The sequence below is a fragment of the Amblyomma americanum genome, chromosome 5 (assembly GCF_052857255.1).
Source record: "Amblyomma americanum isolate KBUSLIRL-KWMA chromosome 5, ASM5285725v1, whole genome shotgun sequence".
NCBI classification, from domain to species: domain Eukaryota; kingdom Metazoa; phylum Arthropoda; class Arachnida; order Ixodida; family Ixodidae; genus Amblyomma; species Amblyomma americanum.
In genome coordinates, this window is record NC_135501.1 from 167,854,769 (window position 1) to 167,873,507 (window position 18,739).

At 47.4% G+C, this 18,739-nt stretch overlaps 1 protein-coding gene across 1 annotated transcript in view; it reads right to left on the reverse strand.

The window, feature by feature from the left end:
• LOC144134321 (uncharacterized) overlaps window positions 1-10,247 on the reverse strand; it is a 30,872-nt gene extending 20,625 nt beyond the window's left edge. The window contains exon 1 of the mRNA XM_077667259.1: window positions 9,911-10,247. The gene's annotated coding sequence lies outside the window, so the exon portion shown is untranslated. The remainder of the gene's footprint in view (window positions 1-9,910) is intronic.
• Between the last annotated feature and the right edge of the window lie 8,492 nt (window positions 10,248-18,739).

Genomic DNA, 18,739 nt, shown 5'->3' on the forward strand with positions numbered 1-18,739 from the left:
GGCAAAGAAATTTCAACTAGTGGATAGCAGAGTCTTATAAACAAGCATGGCAAGGCAGATGCGAAAACGACAGGCACTTAAAGCAGACAATGAAACATCAAGAATGGTGCACAAAGGCTACTTATGGAGACTATCTTTTCTACCAGAGCTTCCTGTAAAAAACAACAAATTTTCTTTTGCATGTAGACATTCTCTATGCTCAGACACAATGCCACACATGGAATCTTTCACAATATGCACCATCTACGTCAGTTATCTGGATGAGCCCTTTGCACAACGGGACAGAGCTTGATGTGTTCAACTGTGTGCAAAGATGTCACACACCACATGACTTGACACACTGGTTTACAAGCAATGAATCCATTAGACATTGCCAGCAGATCACTGATTTTTCCGCTGGTAGCTTGTACTTCTGGGCTGGACGACACTTGCTCAGATGCCTGTTAATAAAAAACGGGGACGATTAACTCATTTTGCAATGACAATGCATTAGGTCTTCTCCTTGCTTGAAAAGCTTAGACTGCTGGCTTAGCGCATTAATCAGTGAAAGCTGATTGGAGCCAGTCCTCCACGTTCCATGGTGGCCACCCGCTGGCCTGCCCCAGTGGCAACCACCCTCAGGTTGCGCATTCCTCCATTTACATCAGAATCTCTTCCGTCCTTGGTAGCCACCTACGGGTCTTTCCCCTAGAAGTAGAGAGGGGAATTTTCAACAAAAGGTGAAGTTGCAACAGAAGCAACGACAAATGTGAAAGCTGATGCTATTACAATCCCCTCCCAAGGTTACTTAAGCGCCCAATGTGAATGCATTAAAAGAGCCCAAATGAAATAAGGTCCTCACACCAAAACCCAGTTGAAAATGCATTTTATGCACACCAGAATCGCAATTTAGGGGCCTCATGTAACATTGACCCCCCCATAGCTCACCATCCCCCTACTTCCCCAAGAAGGCTGTTCTGAGAGTTGCTCAACCAGCTGGCCAAACATGGCTGGTGGACAGAGCTCTGTGACGCTCAGGCCCGTGGACGAGCAGGAGCCCACTCTTGAAGCCCTTTTATTCTAATGCGGCAGCACTACTAGGTAAATTGAAAATTTGTTGTTGGGGATAGGAAATGGCACAGCATCTGTCTCGCATCTCGGACACCTGAACCGTGCCGTAAGGGAAAGGATAAAGGAGGGACAGAGAGAGGAAAAGAAGAAAGAGGTGCCGTAGTGGACGGCTCCGGAATAATTTCGGCCACCTGGGGATCTTTGCCGTGCACTGACATTGCACAGCACACGGGCGCCTTTGCATTTCGCCTCCACTGAAACACCGCCACCACGGTCTGGTTCAAACCCGGGTACTCCAGATCAGTAGCAGGGAGCCCTAACCACTGAGCCACCACTGCGGGTCACTACTAGGAGCATTTTCAGATTTCGGGCATACATACATACATATATGGGTACACCCATCCATCTACACATACATACATACATCTCTGAAGCCTGCCTGATGGCAGGAGGCCCGCCTGGCCACTGGGGTTTGGGCAACCTGCCAGGTGTACGCCTGCACCTGGGTGAAGGGTACAACTTGGTAGAAGGCCTTGATTGCAAATGTCTTACAGGTAAAGGCATTTAGTGCAAATGCCTGTATGTTTAAGGCCTTAGTGTAAAGGACACTTTCACATCACAGCACTTAAGAACCGTAAGTGCCCACCGTAACTAGTGCTACTGCACGATAGCATGCGCTTAGCTATGCTAAACCATCAGTCATTTTTTTTTTTTGCTTCAAAATGAAGTAGTTAAAACCACCATCACCATTGAGACAGAGGTTAAGTGGATTGAAAAGGGATAGGAAACCAATTTTTTAGGTGCAGTAGCAGACTAAAACCTGATAATGCGTTTAGTTGGCAACAGCAAAGATTTTCTTGCAATGTGGTTCAGTGAAAGCAATACCTGCTTTTCCAACCATTAATGTAAAAATCAGGTTTTTACAGCAGAATATTAAAAACAACTACCAACCATGAAATAAAACTGAAGAATTATACGGTTATGCCTTGTTACTACAGCCCCCGTTAATGTGACTTGAATTTTAGACAATTAGTCACAGCAAGAGTGAGGTCATTTAGCCATGATATGCCCTCATGCATATTGTAGACCACTATTCGCATCAAGCTGTAGCACATTATTTCAAGCATAATGGCAGCCAGAATAATGGACACGTAGCTTCCAAATCTGTAATTCTATCTCTGCTTGCCAGCACTATGCACAGATGCAGACCTTAACATAGTTTTTTTTCCTGAACATTTTTTTCCATTACGATTCGTTATTACGGACGACTCGCTATATGAACAGTCCTGCTTGGGAACTAAAGTGTCCATATTAACGGGGCGCAACTGTACACACATGTACGATGGTAAACAAAATAAGATTTACACTTTTCATTCTAAAATTAATGTACACAGAAGCAGGCGTACAACATGCACACCATTTTCCTATATAGTCTCCACTTTTTCAATGCAAATGAAACAAGACCAGCGGAAAGACAGACATGGAGAACCATGCAGGACAATGCTGGACTAACAGCCGAGTTTATTTCAGTGACGATAACACATATATACCATTCAGCAATGAAGCCAAACATGCACACATGACATCAAAATATGAAAAATCATAACAGATGAAAAAGGTGTCCTTTGCACCACGCTTTCTTTAGATATCTATGGGTACTCTAGAGTTAAGAGCCTGTTTTACTTATGGAAAAAGCCGACGGACATATTGCCGATGCATGTAGCTTCTTTTTTTATGTAATATGCTTCCCAGTGAGTGGGCGCCTTAGCACTAGCACACTAAAACTGGAGGGGCACTTAAGCTCTACATTAATGGTGCACTAAAGAGGAATCTGAACTCGTCTTTTAACGCGGGAACTGTGTATACACGTTCCGGGCATTCTTAGAAACTTAGAATTATTGTCCTGTGCGGCCGATTGCCCTAATCAAGTCGGATTAAACGTCCCGGCTCCCGCCTTTTTTTAAACTCAAGGCGGCAGGTAGGCGGAGTCAACCAACGCATGGAGTGCCTTTCAGCCAGTCCAGTGGCGGCTTCGCTTTCGCTTTTATTTTGTTTTATAGGTTTCTGTGAATAATAAGCAGTTTCAGTTACAGACAACATAGCCACAAATTAGGCCCACGGAAATAAAAATACACGTGGACTCTCATTTACGTATCACTCCGCCGATGGCAGAGCGGCAAGCCGCCACGGGACTGGCAGACGCCTTGGTTTACTCCTCCTACCTACTGCGTCGAGTTAAAAAAAAAGGTGGGAGCCGGGACGTTTAACCCGATTTAAATTAGGGAAATCGGCCGCACAGGACAATAATTCGAAGTTTCTAAGAATGCCCTGAATGTGTAGATAGAGTTCCGTGGTAAAAAGATGAGTTCAGATTCCTCTTTAGTGCACCTTTAAGTGTACGACATGATAGCGTTACTGGGTTAATGCACATATATGCGAATTGGTCAATTTCTGCTTTGCATTCATAGACCGCTGGGAGTCCTCATACCACTTCTGAGGCAGTGGTGCAGCAGCTAAGCAATGCGTCACTGCCCTGCGATGGCAGGTGCTGCCATTGACGGGGCGCGTGAGGCCTAGGTTGCTTCTGCATCGCTTGACAGACAGTGGCGAAATCAGTGAGTGGAGGTCAAAGTGCTAGCACAATAAAAGACACGGTCCAGCTAAGCAAACAGAACAAATCACAGATCCTACCAACTTCCATGCACTGTTGGAAGTTTGGCTTCCATCTGCAATTCGATCACATTAAAAAATATTCAAAATGAGAAATCTGGTGTCTTGCAAAGAAAGACCACATGTGCATTGTGTAGTCATCGATTAGAGGAAAAAAATGTTTGCTGCATTCTGTGCTGGCTTATGCTGACTCGTTAGCTTCCCTTTATAATGGTTACAATATATATAATTAACGAGCAATGGTTGTAATAGTTATAATCAAATGGCTTAATGATCATATGATTAGTCACCCTTTGGTTGGCAGAAAGGGAAGGGCTTGCACCAGCAAAAGAAGCGCTTATCCCAGACTGAAGTGCAGTACATTTGAAAAGGGCAGGTCCAGGCACATCCCATCACTTCCATTCATTAATTATAGGTTGTTTTCCAAATACTACATATGTGCAACAAGTACACGTATAAACTCTACCTGCTCCATACCATCTTAACCCACCTATGTGCGTAGTTTTAAGCCTTGTACCCAAAAGCTTTGTCCCACTGGAAACAAAATGCATCTTAACAATGCTATCTTAAAGGGCCTGTGAAGGGGGCTCTAATAAAGTTTCAGCATGCCTGGGATATTGAAGCACGCCACTTCACGAATAGTGTCCAGCAAGGATTTTTTAAATGCGCTTTGTAGAAGCTGAGTTATCTGTAGTTAAAATTTGAATTTCAGCGTCTTCGCGCCTTTCCCTCTCCTCTCGTCACTTTTTGCACGCTGGAAGGTAGGCGCTCCTTCGCCGACCCCCCTCTGGGAACAAAGCTTCCAGACCCGCCCGAGTTAAGCGGCTTATTGGCCGCGGCCACGGTAGCTGCCCGACGTCTGAAAGGATCTAACCAATGGCCACCTCTCACCTTGTCTACGCAGATGCGGGGGACGGAGGAGGGTGCGAGCAAGAAAAAGTCACTGGGAAGGGCTCGCCAACTTTGACGCGTGATTGTGGGTCATCTGCTGCGTGTAGAAGAGTATTATTTGGCTCTGGTTTTCATGGCAACACAGTGCAGTGATTAAGTGAATTAATGTGCTCTCCTCGGAAGGCGTTTCAGAGCCCCTTTAACAAAATGCATCTTAACAATCACAGTTATTTATGTACGAGTTCAGCTAGTCACATGTTACCTTGAGAGAAAGGCACTTGGAAGGGTAGTTCTGTGTAGCCGTGTAACCAAAGGCTTTAGTGTGTTCTTTATCATTATCTGTCCAACCAAGCTATCAAATAGGCAACGTGTTTCATAGGGAATGCTGGCAAAAGGCAGCTGAACGTTATGAAACTTCGGTTCTGCAAGTGTGATTTTTTTCGTGGCGTTTTAAAGAAATGTTAACTGCAAATGACTTTCCGCAGAGGCGACAGTGGAATGGCTTCATGTCCTTGTGGGCTTGCACATGCCTCTTGAGGTCGTCATTTCGTGCAAAGGCCATGAGGCACAGCTCATACTAGAATGGCCTTTCGCCCATGTGAGTACTAATGTGTTTAACCAGGATTCTCTTACGTGCAAACCTACTACCACAATGGTCACACTGGTACGGACGCTCATCAGTGTGGGTACTATGGAAATGGTCTACCAAGTGGCATTTTTTTGCGAAGCTTTTCTTGCGGGTCAGCGTCTTGCCTGTATATTTATAGCAACGACTTCCCATGTTGGTGCAATCAGTTGACACAGAGCGGCTCACAGCGCGAATACCAGAACGCAAATTCTGTCCAGAAGACATTTTTTCGTCCTCGCAATTTGTGGTAGTCAAACTTGCATCTGAAAATCAAGGTATTTTGAATAAACCAAAGCACTCAACATGTCAAGCTGAAATGCTTCGAGTCACACGCAAGTGACTGCAGAAACGTATTTTAAAACAATAGCTGTGTAGGTGTTTCTAACATCAGATTCAATTAAACACCACTCAGCTTTGAAACACGCTTTCCTACTGCAAAGCCTGCCTGCAATTGAAGCCAGAATTACAATTCCAAAGAGGACAAGCAAACAATAGAAATGGGCACATGAAGTTAAACCACGTTTCTGTCCCTTAATATCTAACTGCACTTCAAAAAAAGCTACAGCGTCATGTTAAAGGGACAGTGAGGAGAACTCTTATCAAATTTTTTTTGTTAGCAAAATCTGATAGTTCGGCATTTCATGGCTTTGTTGCCGGTTGTCTGGGAGCGAAAGATGCATTTATTTCAAAGAAATTTGGATTCGAAGTTGAAAAAGTTTTGCCCGCCACTCCGATTCAAACTCGAGAACTCTTATGACGTCATGGAGAACTCTTATGACGTCATTGGACGGAGTGACATAAAACGTGACGTAAACGGAGACTCCGTGATTTCTGGGAGCTAGCGGTGCGGTCTAGCAGCTGCCGAAATGAAAGCTACCGCCGCCGCACATTGAAGGCATCTATTGGGGGTCGCTACCGTCACTTCGTTTACGTTTGCACCGGCGTCTTACCAGCGTTACGATGGATCCCGAACCCGACGACGTAGTTCTCGCAAAAACTCTGGCCTGCATTTCAACGACCTCAGACCCAGAGAGCGTGCGATGCTTTTGAGGGAGCACGGGTAGGTTAGGCGCCAGCGGGTGGTTTTGCGCCTTCTGCCGTGAGCAGCCGCTGCTGCAAACTAAATATCATAATCCCAGTGTGGGGAGTCGAGAGGGGACAGGACAAGGTCGGCGCGTTGCGCCCATCGGAGGCTGGCCGGGGCTTTGAGGCCAACGGATTGATTCCTTGAAGGGCGCGGTTGCACGGTGCAGCAGGTGGCGTCGAGGTTTCCCACGGTTGCAAGGGCCAAGTTATTTATTTTTTTTTGCCACAAAAACGGATGGCTGCTCAAGGGCGGTCACGTTTAAAGTTGGCGGCTTGAAACTAAAGCCGACGCACGACGCTTCAACGGCTTCCGCTAGATCCAACGGGTCCACTGGATCGGGCTCTCTCGCGCACTTGCATGTACCTTCAGATGTGTACTGTGAATGGATTAAATTAGCCGAGAGCTCGAAAAGAACAGCTCCGCCCAACTGCCGAAGCTATTGAATTACGACACAACGCGCACCTCGCCGCGGAGCCGAATCAGTCTGGCCAGGCCGGCGGCGACTGGCGCACTCGGCGTTACGCCAGAGCATAAACGCGCCTTAACAGAGCCTGCACTTAACCGCTAACCAACGTATTCGGTGGCGGCATCTATGGGAGCCACTGAAACCCCCGCTCACTCACTGAATAAAAAAAAAATCTTGTGACGAGGTTTGGAAACGAACCAGGGTTTTTGCCTTTCAGGCGGAGACGCTACCACTCCGCCAGGACGGCTCAAGGTGTAAGTGTCAATAGAGGTGCATCTAGTGAATGCACTTTCCGATGCAGAAATCTCCCATCTTTAGCTATGTATCTGCTGGCCTAACAGAGCTAGGCCATCAGCAATTCTTCTTAACTGCCTTGTACCTTGTCTCCCGTCCCTAATCAACGATTTCCATTAAGTAGTTTGAAGTTGACTGGCACAGCCGGGAATGTTTCGCCGGGCGAGCGTGCGTAGACACAAGTACGAACTGCCTTGTACGATCACCGACCATTGTGCCATCAGAGTTTTTCATTGACCGTGGCGATCATCTGACCAGCCTTAACAGGCTCCTTCAAAGTTTAACTAGCACTTGAAGCGGCACTTTGAGTTCCTCTGCTGTTCGGCGCTTGTATATCGAGGCGCGTCAAAAACAAAACCATGGGGCACAGAAAGCTCATAGATGCGAAGCGCCATAAAAAATCGAAACTCTCCTGGCCGCCTGTGGCGCCGCCAAGCATCTGTTTTCTTTGCTTCCAACATTCAGGTTGTCTTTTGTCTGCCTTTCTTGTGTGTTAAAAGTGCACTATCGGTTTTAAGACAAAACTTACTTAAATACTGAGCCGCGCAACCTTCCTTTTGTCAGCCTCAGAGATTCGCGACCCCATCTAGGAAGGAAAATTCCTCCAAGGTGGCGTCTCTTGTCCTATGACGTCGCAACGCTTGTACTTGTGAGATTGGCCTGTGGCGGCGATACCTGTATTTTGGTTCTTGCTATTTTCTACCTTACAAGAGCTTTGTTTTCAGTAAGAGCAGCGTTTTTGTGATCAGGAGCTGGTATTCTATCGATACAAGCCAACTTCAATTTCTCCTCAGTGTCCGTTTAACAAGACCATGGTGTATCAAAAAACTTCTGGCATAAAGACCTAGAAAATTCACAAAACATTATGCCAAAAGAATTTCAATTACGAGGGTAGTAGAAGCTTAATACCAAGGCATGAAAAATAACTGTCGACACTTAAAGCAGATGGAACAAGATCACAGATGGTGACGTTGCACTGTACAATCATAATAGTCAAGTTCCTGTACTTATGCAATGCCTCTCGCAGAATGCTCCGATTCCTGGAGCCTGTAAGGCAACATAAATAAATAAAATGCACAGAAACAAAATTCATTGTACAAGTGACAGAATTGGTCCTTTTGTGACTATTCCTTCATACTGAGCTAGCTACCTGCAAGTACATCGAGCTAGTATGTTTATACGCAAATAAGGCAACTCAACGCAGGGATGCGGACTAGCAAAGGCAAACACGGGCGCTGATCTTAAACCAGCGAGGTCCGAAAGCCGAGCCTGTATCGTTATCAGATGGCAGGCAGACTTAGCCCATAGCACCCAGGGACGCCTTGTCACAGAGCATAAAAGCATAGAGATCGCAACGATGCGTATTTTCGATCGCTGAATATGCTGGATATGCTCGCGCCTGTGCCGCCAGCGTTCAGATATGCAGCAAATACAACTTGTCCAGAGGATCTGGTTTATGGGGATTTAATGTCCCAAAGCGACTCAGGCTATGAGGGACGCCATAGTGAAGGGCTTCGTAAATTTCGACCACATGGGGTTCTTTAACGTGCACTGACATCGTACAGTATATGGGCCTTTAGCATTTCGCCTCTATCCATATGCGACCGCCGCAGCAGGGATTGAATGCGCGACTTTCGGGTCCGCAGCCGAGCGCCACAACCACTGAGCCACCGCGGCGACTGTCCAGAGGATCTGACCATCTGACGGCTTTGAGGGTGCCGATACAATCAAGACAGGTATTGTTGCATAACGTTCTGGAGTATTACCTGATAAGTAAAAGGCTGTGGCTAGAGTTCCGTCCAGATGGAACACCAATTTGCGCTAGAGTTCCGTCCCGATGAAACTCCAATTTGCGCATGAGTTACTTTACATTTGGCATTGTTAGCATGCTTAAAAAAAAAAAACAAGCAATAACTTTCACTAGTCTTAAATGATTGAGCTATAGTTTACACTTTTACATCTGACTTTGCTGATTGCTGCTTTTTGAACTTTTTTAATGGTTTCAACTATGTAACTGCGCCTTAATTATTCCTCTCATCCGGCTTCGCTGGATTGTTTGCTGGCTTCGCTGACAACGCCTTCGACACCGGCACATCGGGACGTCGGCTTGAACGTAACATAAAGGAACATAAAGGACACCGGCACATCGGAACGTTGACTTGAACATAACATAAAGGAACATAAAGGAGTAACATAAAGGAACTCTAGCTGCGGTAAATATTTCCGTCTGGACGGAACTGCAGCAGCAGCAAATGTTCCATCTGGACGGAAAACTAGACACTCCCTAAGTAAAAAACATACGCTCTGTGGCTACCGCTTTTCTTTTAGTTCATTCCCGTTACATGCTGCAGCTGGCTCTAGCTTTTGTCAAGCTTACCGCACTTCCAACAGTGATGTTTATCCATGCTATCGAGTAGCAAATTAACGCACATAAAGCGCTCGACTCTGGATGTGCGACACCGAAACTGAACGATCACACAGGAACCCGAACGCAAGTATGGACGAACAGCCTTCGATATACCACGAGCACACACAGCACATCACAACACACTCAGGGACCACAGTATAACACGGGCATTTGGCAATGAATCTCCCGGACCCGGCATACAGTAATCGCCCGCATAAGCACGAAGAAAAAAGAGGCACAGCGCAGGCGCGCCACGGGGCATCTCAGAAACCTTACAGCCTGCAGCGCTTACTTGCTAAAGGACGCATGCGTTCGTATAGTATCCCGAAAGTTTCAAATAAAATTCTTCAGGCTGTTCGTTGGTTAACTGCCTCTACAATGGTAGGTAGGTAGGCCTCAAACAATGCTGGAACATACCCACTGGGCGGAGTGGCCAAGACACAGACGGTTAATTGCTGGATACAGGAAAGTTTTGACGGGAAAAGGAGTAATAGCATGTGGGCTGGTAGATTGGAAGACGCAAGGACCGCAAGTTCGAAACCACCTTGACTCTGCGCTGGTGTCGGGCTTGGCACGCGGGCACAAAGGCGGGTCTCCAACAAAGCCCCCTCAGAACTGCACGATAAGGACTAATATCTCAAGCGCAGGTTAACAAAACCTCGGGAGTTGTAACAAGTAGACGCCTGCTTGTCAGAAATGTTTGCTGTTTCTCGATTCTTTGCCATGGAGCTCTTCGATGCGTTCGCGTCTTGATGCATGCCGCGATGCTGCTGGCTCCAAAACGTCAGCACCAACTGCTATCCACTAGGGGGCTGGATACCGCATCGGGTATCGCATCGGGTAGAAAAAGGTTAAAGGAACAGAGAGAGCTTTGTGGAAAACAGGGATGCTGACGAAATCGGCACTGGAAACATACAGTACCTTTAAACAGGAAATTGTCAAAGAAAATACCTATGATAATTGTAGGGGAAGTTCTTTGTTGTTTGAGGCCAGGACTGGAGTTTTGCGGACTAAGACATATAGAGTCAGGTACCAGGAGATAGACACTTTGTGCATTGCGTGCGGAGAGGAGGAGGAAACGGCTGAACACTTGATACTTTTCTGTAAAGGGCTTCACCCTACAGTGGAAGGCAGCGGGGCTGACTTACCCAAGGCATTGGGGTTTAGGGATAGTGAAGGGAAAGTGGATTTTAAGAGGTTAGAAGTAACCAAGCGAAGGTTATCTGATTGGTGGCTAAAAGCAAGACAGGAGTAAAATTTCACAAGACATGGCTAGGTGGCTTGAACCACCGCCCGATGTAAAGGGTTCAGCCGTATCCATCCATCCATCCATCGCTTGGGTAGAGAACGAGGGGTGCTTAAGAATGGGTGCCGGAAACAAAGGAGGTTGGAGGACAATCTATTTTCATTGACACATTGTATAGAAATTTCGGAAAGGAACAGAGGCCCTTATGGCTAGCATTTCTGGATATTAGGGGAGCCTATGACATACTGGGCACATTGGATGTGGAAAATGGAGTAATTAATCTTTTAAAAGATATATATAGAGGTAACAGAGCGCTCATAAAATGGGAAAAAAATGTATCAGGGCCTGTAGAGATACAGCGGGGGCTTAGACAAGGATGTCATCTGTCCCCTTTGTTGTTCATGTTGTACCTGCAAGGGTTGGAGACCAAGCTAGAGGGGAGCGGACTAGGCTTCAACCTATCTTTTTTCAAGCAAGGGGAATGGATTAAACAGACATTACTAATATACGGGACTAATATACGCGGACGATATAATGATAATGGCTGACAACAAGGAAGACCTGCAGAAGTTGTTAGACATATGCAGTACAGAGGGAGGTAGATTAGGCTTCAAGTATAGTAAGGAAAAATCTGCAGTCATGATATTTAATGAAAAGGGCGGCGAGTTCGTGCTAAAAGTAGTGAATGAGTACAAGTATCTTGGGGTGTGGATAAATAACAGTGCTGAGTATCTGACAGAGCATGAAAAATATGTAATGAATGAAGCTAGTAGGAATGCAGCTATTATGAAAAATAGGGCACTGTGGAATTACAATAGGTATGAAGTGGTAAGAGGGATCTGGAAAGGGGTGATGGTCCCTAGCCTGACCTTCGGTAATGAGGTCCTGTGTATGAGGCCAGATGTTCAAGCAAGGCTAGAAATTAAACAACGGGGAGTAGGGAGGTTAGCTTTGGGAGCATGGCAATACACCAAATGGGGGGGTACAGGGTGATATGGGATGGGCGTCTTTCGAGAGCAGAGAGCTAGCAGTAAGATAGCATTTGAGGAACGATTGAGAAAAATGGAGGAAAAGCAGTGGGCTAGGAAAGTTTTCAGATACCTGTATATAAAGAATGTTGACACGAAATGGAGAAAGCGAACTAGAAAATTGACAAGCAAATATCTGGACAGCAGTAAGGGGGCAAATCAGCAATTATCGGTTAAGAAAAAGGTTAAAGAAACAGAGAGAGCTCTGTGGAAAACAGGGATGCTGACGAAATCGGCACTGGGAACATACCGGACCTTTAAACAGGAAATTGTCTAAGAAAATATCTATGATAATTGTAGGGGAAGCTCTTTGTTGTTTGAGGCCAGGACTGGAGTTTTGCGCACTAAGACGTATAGAGTCAGGTACCATGAGATAGACACTTTGTGCATCGCGTGAGGAGAGGAGGAGGAAACGGCTGAACACTTGATACTTTTCTGTAAAGGGCTTCACCCTACAGTGGAAAGCAGCGGGGCTGACTTACCCAAGGCATTGGGGTTTAGGGACAGTGAAGGGAAAGTGGATTTTAAGAGGTTAGAAGCAACCAAGCGAAGGTTATACGATTGGTGGCTAAAAGCAAGACAGGAGTAAAATTTCACAAGGCATGGCTAGGTGGCTTGAGCCACCGCCCGATTTAAAGGGTTCAGCCGTATCCATCCATCTATCCATCGAAAGTGAAGCCACCGGAAGTCAGCCTTTGGCAGTGCACGAAATCGGACCTCCGCACGGTTTTTCAGTTTCAGTTTTCCACTTTGCATTTTGTCTTTTAGACGTTCTCGTCTTTTTTCGTGACAATGCGTACCTGTTGCGCCGTCAACTGCATGAGGGGAGCAGCAAAGTCCTTGGGAAAGACGTTTAAAAAATAAGGGTCCATTTCACCGCTATGGGACGACACTAGCAGACGACAGAACGTCGCCGCACACAGTACGTACGGAGCCTCGTCACGGCCTCGTCTGCTCAACTGTGTCCTATTGCGCTAGCGTCACCAGCTCTGCTCTTTGTTGTGATGCACGTTGTCGCGCTCTAAGCCCAAGTTATGCCATCAATGGGGGATAAATTTAAGAAAGAACAGGTGGAAACCTTCATTAGGCAGCCGGCTTTGCAGTCACCATTTTACCGAATTATGTTTAGACCGAACCGGTGCGAGGGCGAGGCACTATCTGGTGAGGTGCCGTCGGTGTTCTGCTAGTTCACATTAGCGCGTCCAAAACGTATATGGTACTGCTTTTTCGACAGAGCGTATAAAGTATGGTTTCGTACTGTCGCAAATTATGCCTGAATGGGCTTTTCGTGATGCTTGGTGCAGTTGACTTCTAACAGCGCTTGTCACATGCGCTGCTGCATTCGTCTTTCTCGTCAGTCGTTTCTCTCGTGCTGTGTAGATGAAATGTGGCTGTGCTATACAGTTAGATTAAAAGCACGTATGGAAGGCAAATGGCACACTAAAGCGATAAACATCACCTGTCATCGATTAAAAGAGACATGGTCCGCCACAAACCCGAAATTGAAACAGCGGCAGCTGTATAACGAGTGCCTCTTCGAGTGGCAGGATTTCCGCGCCATTGCCTTTTCTTTGCTACACGAAAATTTGTTTTCAAGATGACCTAGGCTCATCGTCATTCCACTCCTAATTACGCTCGGAAGGCAAGAACCAGGTCAGAACATAGTGTTTAATGCACGTACCCCTTTGCCGCGGCATGGTGATACATGCATGCCTGTTCACCGGTTCCTCTGAAATTAGTGTTCCCCGAACAATGCTCACATTTATCACGTTCAGCTTGCTTATTCCTTGATATTACAGTAGACGTTACACGAAAACAACGCGAAAAACTGAGGACGGAAGGGTGAAAGACGCGACTTTTTGCATTGAAATTCACAGCAGACACCGAACTTCCGGGACATGCCATCCAACTTCCGGTGGCTTCACTTGCCCCCACTTCAAAAAGTGGGAGTGCGGCATCCAGCCACCTGGTGGAGATCAGTGGACAGCACCTTTCCGCGCAGAGAGCAGAAACAAAACTAAACGAGCAAATTATAATCCTAGCTGACGTAGGACGCAACACATTTTTTTTCAGTGTGATTTAACTAATACGGGTCGCCAATACTGTTGTATCCCGTACCGTTGGGGAACTGCCCGGTCCGACTGCCCGGAGCAGCCGGAGCACCACCACGTCAAGCACCCGCCACGTAGTACATACTTCGACCAACTCCCTTTTATTCCAGTTCAATGATGAATATATATACAGATGTGCGAGTCAGCTGACCAGATAGGGCGCATGCCTAGCGCCACCTAGTTTATACAAACATAACTACAGAATACAATACCACATTATTCCCCCTCAAAAGAGTTAGCAACTAACACTGGAAAAACACAATAAACACTCAATGTCTTTCATAGTCTTTAAACCACACTGGTGGTCTTCTTTGTCTCGTCGAATGCCTCAGTCCTGGAACGTCCCTTTCAACTGGCGTCTGAACAGATGGCTGCTGGGGTGGGTCGTGGTTCTCCTGCTGTGGTTCGCCAAGTGGTTTTGCTGATTCAGGCGAACAACTTTTCGGAACTGTAGGTGGTGGAACTGGTTGGGGGCAAGGTACCAGCCGACTCCGATTCCATGTGCGGCCATCATTGAGCTTGTAGGTATCTTGACCACATTGGTCCACAATGGTGAATGGACTCGAGTAGCTCAGAGCGCCCTTAGGCACGTGACCAGGCAACTTGACTCTCACCGGTTGACCTGTTGTTAATGGAGAGTACTTTGCAGCTCGTCGACGGTCAGTGTAAGTCTTACTTGCTTGTTGCCTTTGTGCTACTCTGCTGTGGATGGACTTCATCGCTGCCTGCGGATCTTGAAAAAACTCTTTACCTGGCGCTCCTACAAGATCAAGTTTTGTTCTGGGATGACGGCCGTGAAGAAGGACGGAAGGCTTCACTCCTGTGGTCGCATGCGGTGTGAAACGGTAGACTCCCAGGTATTCGGTGATAGCTTCCTTCAAAGGCCGATGTTCTTGTGCGCAGACTTGAACGTACTCTTTGAGTACTCGATTAAACCTCTCTACCTGCCCGTTAGCTTGCGGATGATAGACTGCCGAATACGTATGAGCGATGCCACGTTCTTTGAGGAAACTGTCAAACTCCAAGGCTGTAAACTGAGCACCATGATCACTCACAATCTCGTCTGGATATCCTTCCCTGCTGAAGATGCTTCGCAGAAAGGAGATGACTGTTGCAGTTGTCACCCTTGCTGAGAAACAAACCTCAGGCCACTTGCTGTAGTAATCGATGGCTGTAATGGCAAAACGGCAATCTGCCGGCACTTCGGAAAAAGGGCCCACAATATCGATGCCTAGCTTCTGCCATGGTGCAGATGGGAATGCAACTGGCTGCAGAGGTGGTGTCACGGGTTTTGCAGACTTGTCAACAGATTGGCATACCGCGCAGGATGCAATGAATTGTTCTACTTGCTTGCACATAGCAGGCCACCAGTATTGCTCACGTAGTCGCTGCTTTGTCCTCGTTATTCCCGGATGAGACTCGTGGGCTGCGTCAAGAAGCCGTGCTACGAGGGACGAAGGTACTACAAATTTGTCACCACGAAGCAGGAGGTCTCCAACGACTGAGAGCTCAGTTTGCACCCGGTAGAACGGAACTGCTTCGGCAGGCAACATCTTCACTGCGGGCCATGCCGATGTCACCCACTTTATAACCTGCTGCAGCAACGGGTCCTGCATCGTTTCAATGACAAACTCTTCATGAGTAATGCATGTTGAGACAACACAAACAGTCTCTTCTTCCTCTTCCTCCACACGACCTGGAAGGGGCATCCTTGAAAGAGCATCAGCAACAGTATTCTTGTCACCCTTGTGAAATTCAATCGTGAAGTTGTATGCCAACAGCCTGGCGTGCCACCTCGCAATCCGGAACGGTCGGCGACCTACTCCCTTTGTACTAAGGAGTGTGACCAGAGCCTGGTGATCGGTGCGTAATATGAATGAACGACCCCAAAGGTACACTCTCCAATATTCGCATGCCCACAAGCAAGCAAGGGCTTCCAATTCCCCTACAGAATACTTCTGTTCCTGTGAAGTAAGCCTGCGAGAAGCAAAAGCAATCGTCACCAGTTCATCATTCCTTGTCTGTTGCAACACTGCTCCCAAGCCAATGGATGAGGCATCCGTAGTGACAATAATGTCACCCGCAGGATCAAATAGCTGTAAACATCTTGTGGCCAGGGAACATTTCAGTTGCTCGAAACAAGCTTGTCTTGCAGGGTTCCATGTGAATGTGGCATTCTTACGTAGCAACTCTCGAAGAGGCTCGACAACCACCGCATAGTCAGGTATAAATTTGGCGTAGTAGCCTACCATGCCCAAGAATGAGCGCAGAGTACCGACATTTGTTGGGGCTGGCACAGCCTTGATGGCGTCAATGTTACTTTGTAAAGGGCGTATTCCCTTGTGACTGATCCTGTGACCAAGGAAGTCGACTTCTTGCACATTAAAAATGCATTTGTCATTCAACTTCAATCCAGCCTTTGCAATCAAGTGCAGAACTTGTTTCAAATTCTTGAAGTGCTCTTCACGTGTGCTTCCGTACACAATGACATCATCTATGTAGCACAAAGTGTTTTTGCAGTTCTGCAAAATAGTGGCCATCATTTTCTGAAACGCAGACGGTGCTGATGCAAGACCGAAACAGACGCGCTTGAATCTGTACAGTCCACTATCGGTTATGAAGGTAGTCAGTTCCCTGCTTTCAGGGCTTAGCAGAACTTGGTGATATGCAGCTGCTAAATCAATCTTTGAAAAGTAATTTGCGCCATGAAGTTTGTGCAATATTTCTTCCGTGTGCGGCAGTGGAAATTTGTCAACGACAATCGCTTTGTTTGGTTCGCGCAGATCGACACAAATTCTTATCTTGCCGTTTTTCTTTGCTACTACTACGATTGGAGACACCCATTCAGACGTGTCAATCTTTTCTATGACATCTTCTTGCTCAAGGCGCTGCAGCTCTTCGCGTACTCGGTCTCGCATTGAAAATGGCAAACGCCGCAACTTAGCAACAACAGGCGTGATTCCTTCTCTTATCTTGACCTTATGGACAAAATTTGTTGCAAGCCCTAACTTGCCATCAAACAAGTGCGGAAACTGGCAAAACAGTTCACGGTCAAGGCCTTCTGGCGCTTGCGTAATATGGGTGCATTGCAATGACGTACCGTTGATTTGCAGACGCAGCGTTTCGACAGCGTCGATGCCGAGAATGTCAGTACCGTCCTTGACGACGTAGAAGAGAATGTCGGCCTGCCGATCCTGGAAGATGACTGGCGCCGTGAAACACCCCTCGATGGTTATTCTGCGGCGAGAGAAATCGTAGAGTGACGCTGATGTTGGCTGCAAAGGGAAGCGTTTCAACCTTGAATACGTGGCGTTCGACAGAATGGAGACAGCAGAACCCGTGTCTACGAGGAAACGTATAGGAACATCTTGTACGAAGACTTCTGTGTGTATCCCTCCTTTGCACTGCCGGTCGAGAAGCAACACGTTGAGATCGCCGGATGCACTGCAGGTGTCGACTTCTCGGACAGCAAGGGCCCTTTCGTCAGGCATGCCGCTTCTACAGACACGCTGAAAATGTCCTCGTTTGCCACATTTGCTGCAAGTTTTACCCCGCGCCTTGCATGTCTTGGAATCTGCAAGATGCCCTGAAGACCCGCAACGGAAACAGGACTTCGGCTGCTGCGAACGCGGTAACTGCGTTTCTGAGCGGCATGGCATCCGATGTTTTTCGACCTTTTGAACGCTCGCAGCCGATGACTGCAGCTCAAGTGAGTATTTCGTGGCTTCTTCGATACTGTTTGCAATAGCCAGTGCGCGTTCAAGAGTGAGCGAAGTGCCTTCAAGCAGTAAGCGTTCCCGAAGAACAGGGTTGCAAGTTTTCGCTACAAGTTGGTCACGAATAAAATCGTCAGCCTGCTTACCGAAGTCGCAACTTAATGCCAGCTCACGCAACGCCGTGACGAACGCTGTTGCAGTCTCCCCGGGCAGTTGGGTGCGTTGTCCGAACCGATGCCGCTCCACGACGACGTTCGTTTTAGAAGTGAAGTAAGCGTCCAACGTAGCCACCGCTGCATCGTACTCGTCGCTCGTACCGCTTCCTTCCTTTCCTTCTGTAGGCGGCGTCGACGATTTCTCCTCCGGCAACGCGTAGTACAAGCGTTGGCCTTCCACACCCAAAAAGTGTAGCAGCAAAGCTTTACGGCGCGCAGGTGGGTGAGCGTCGCTCCCGGACGCCAGGAGATAGTTCTTGAAAAGGCGGTGCCACTGCGTCCAAGGAATGGCGGGCTTCCCGGGCGTCGGCAGGAACTCGGGCGGTTGATGCAGGCTCATTGCTTCCGCGTTCGGTTACTTCACCACTCGTCGCCAACTGTTGTATCCCGTACCGTTGGGGAACTGCCCGGTCCGACTGCCCGGAGCAGCCGGAGCACCACCACGTCAAGCACCCGCCACGTAGTACATACTTCGACCAACTCCCTTTTATTCCAGTTCAATGATGAATATATATACAGATGTGCGAGTCAGCTGACCAGATAGGGCGCATGCCTAGCGCCACCTAGTTTATACAAACATAACTACAGAATACAATACCACAAATACAACGGCCCTTCCATCAACTATAACTCTTCCTTGAGCACCGAGCGCGCATTTGAAAGTAAAAACAAAAAGGTGTTGGACGCTTGAGCTTCCAATAGAATGCGATTGCGTTATCGGGCCGCCGCCGCTTATCAGCAGCTGCAGTCAGGTGTGAATGTAGGGTGCCAGTTTGCTGCTTATCGATAGCCGCCATCAGCCGCCGCCCGCGGGGGGAAGGGATGCCAGTAGTGGGCGTTGACATAGTAGCTGCTCAACCAAGACCGACGCGACGGAGCAGCAAAAATGCAACCACGCTTTAGCATGCCCGATATCTCGTTTGTCTCGCC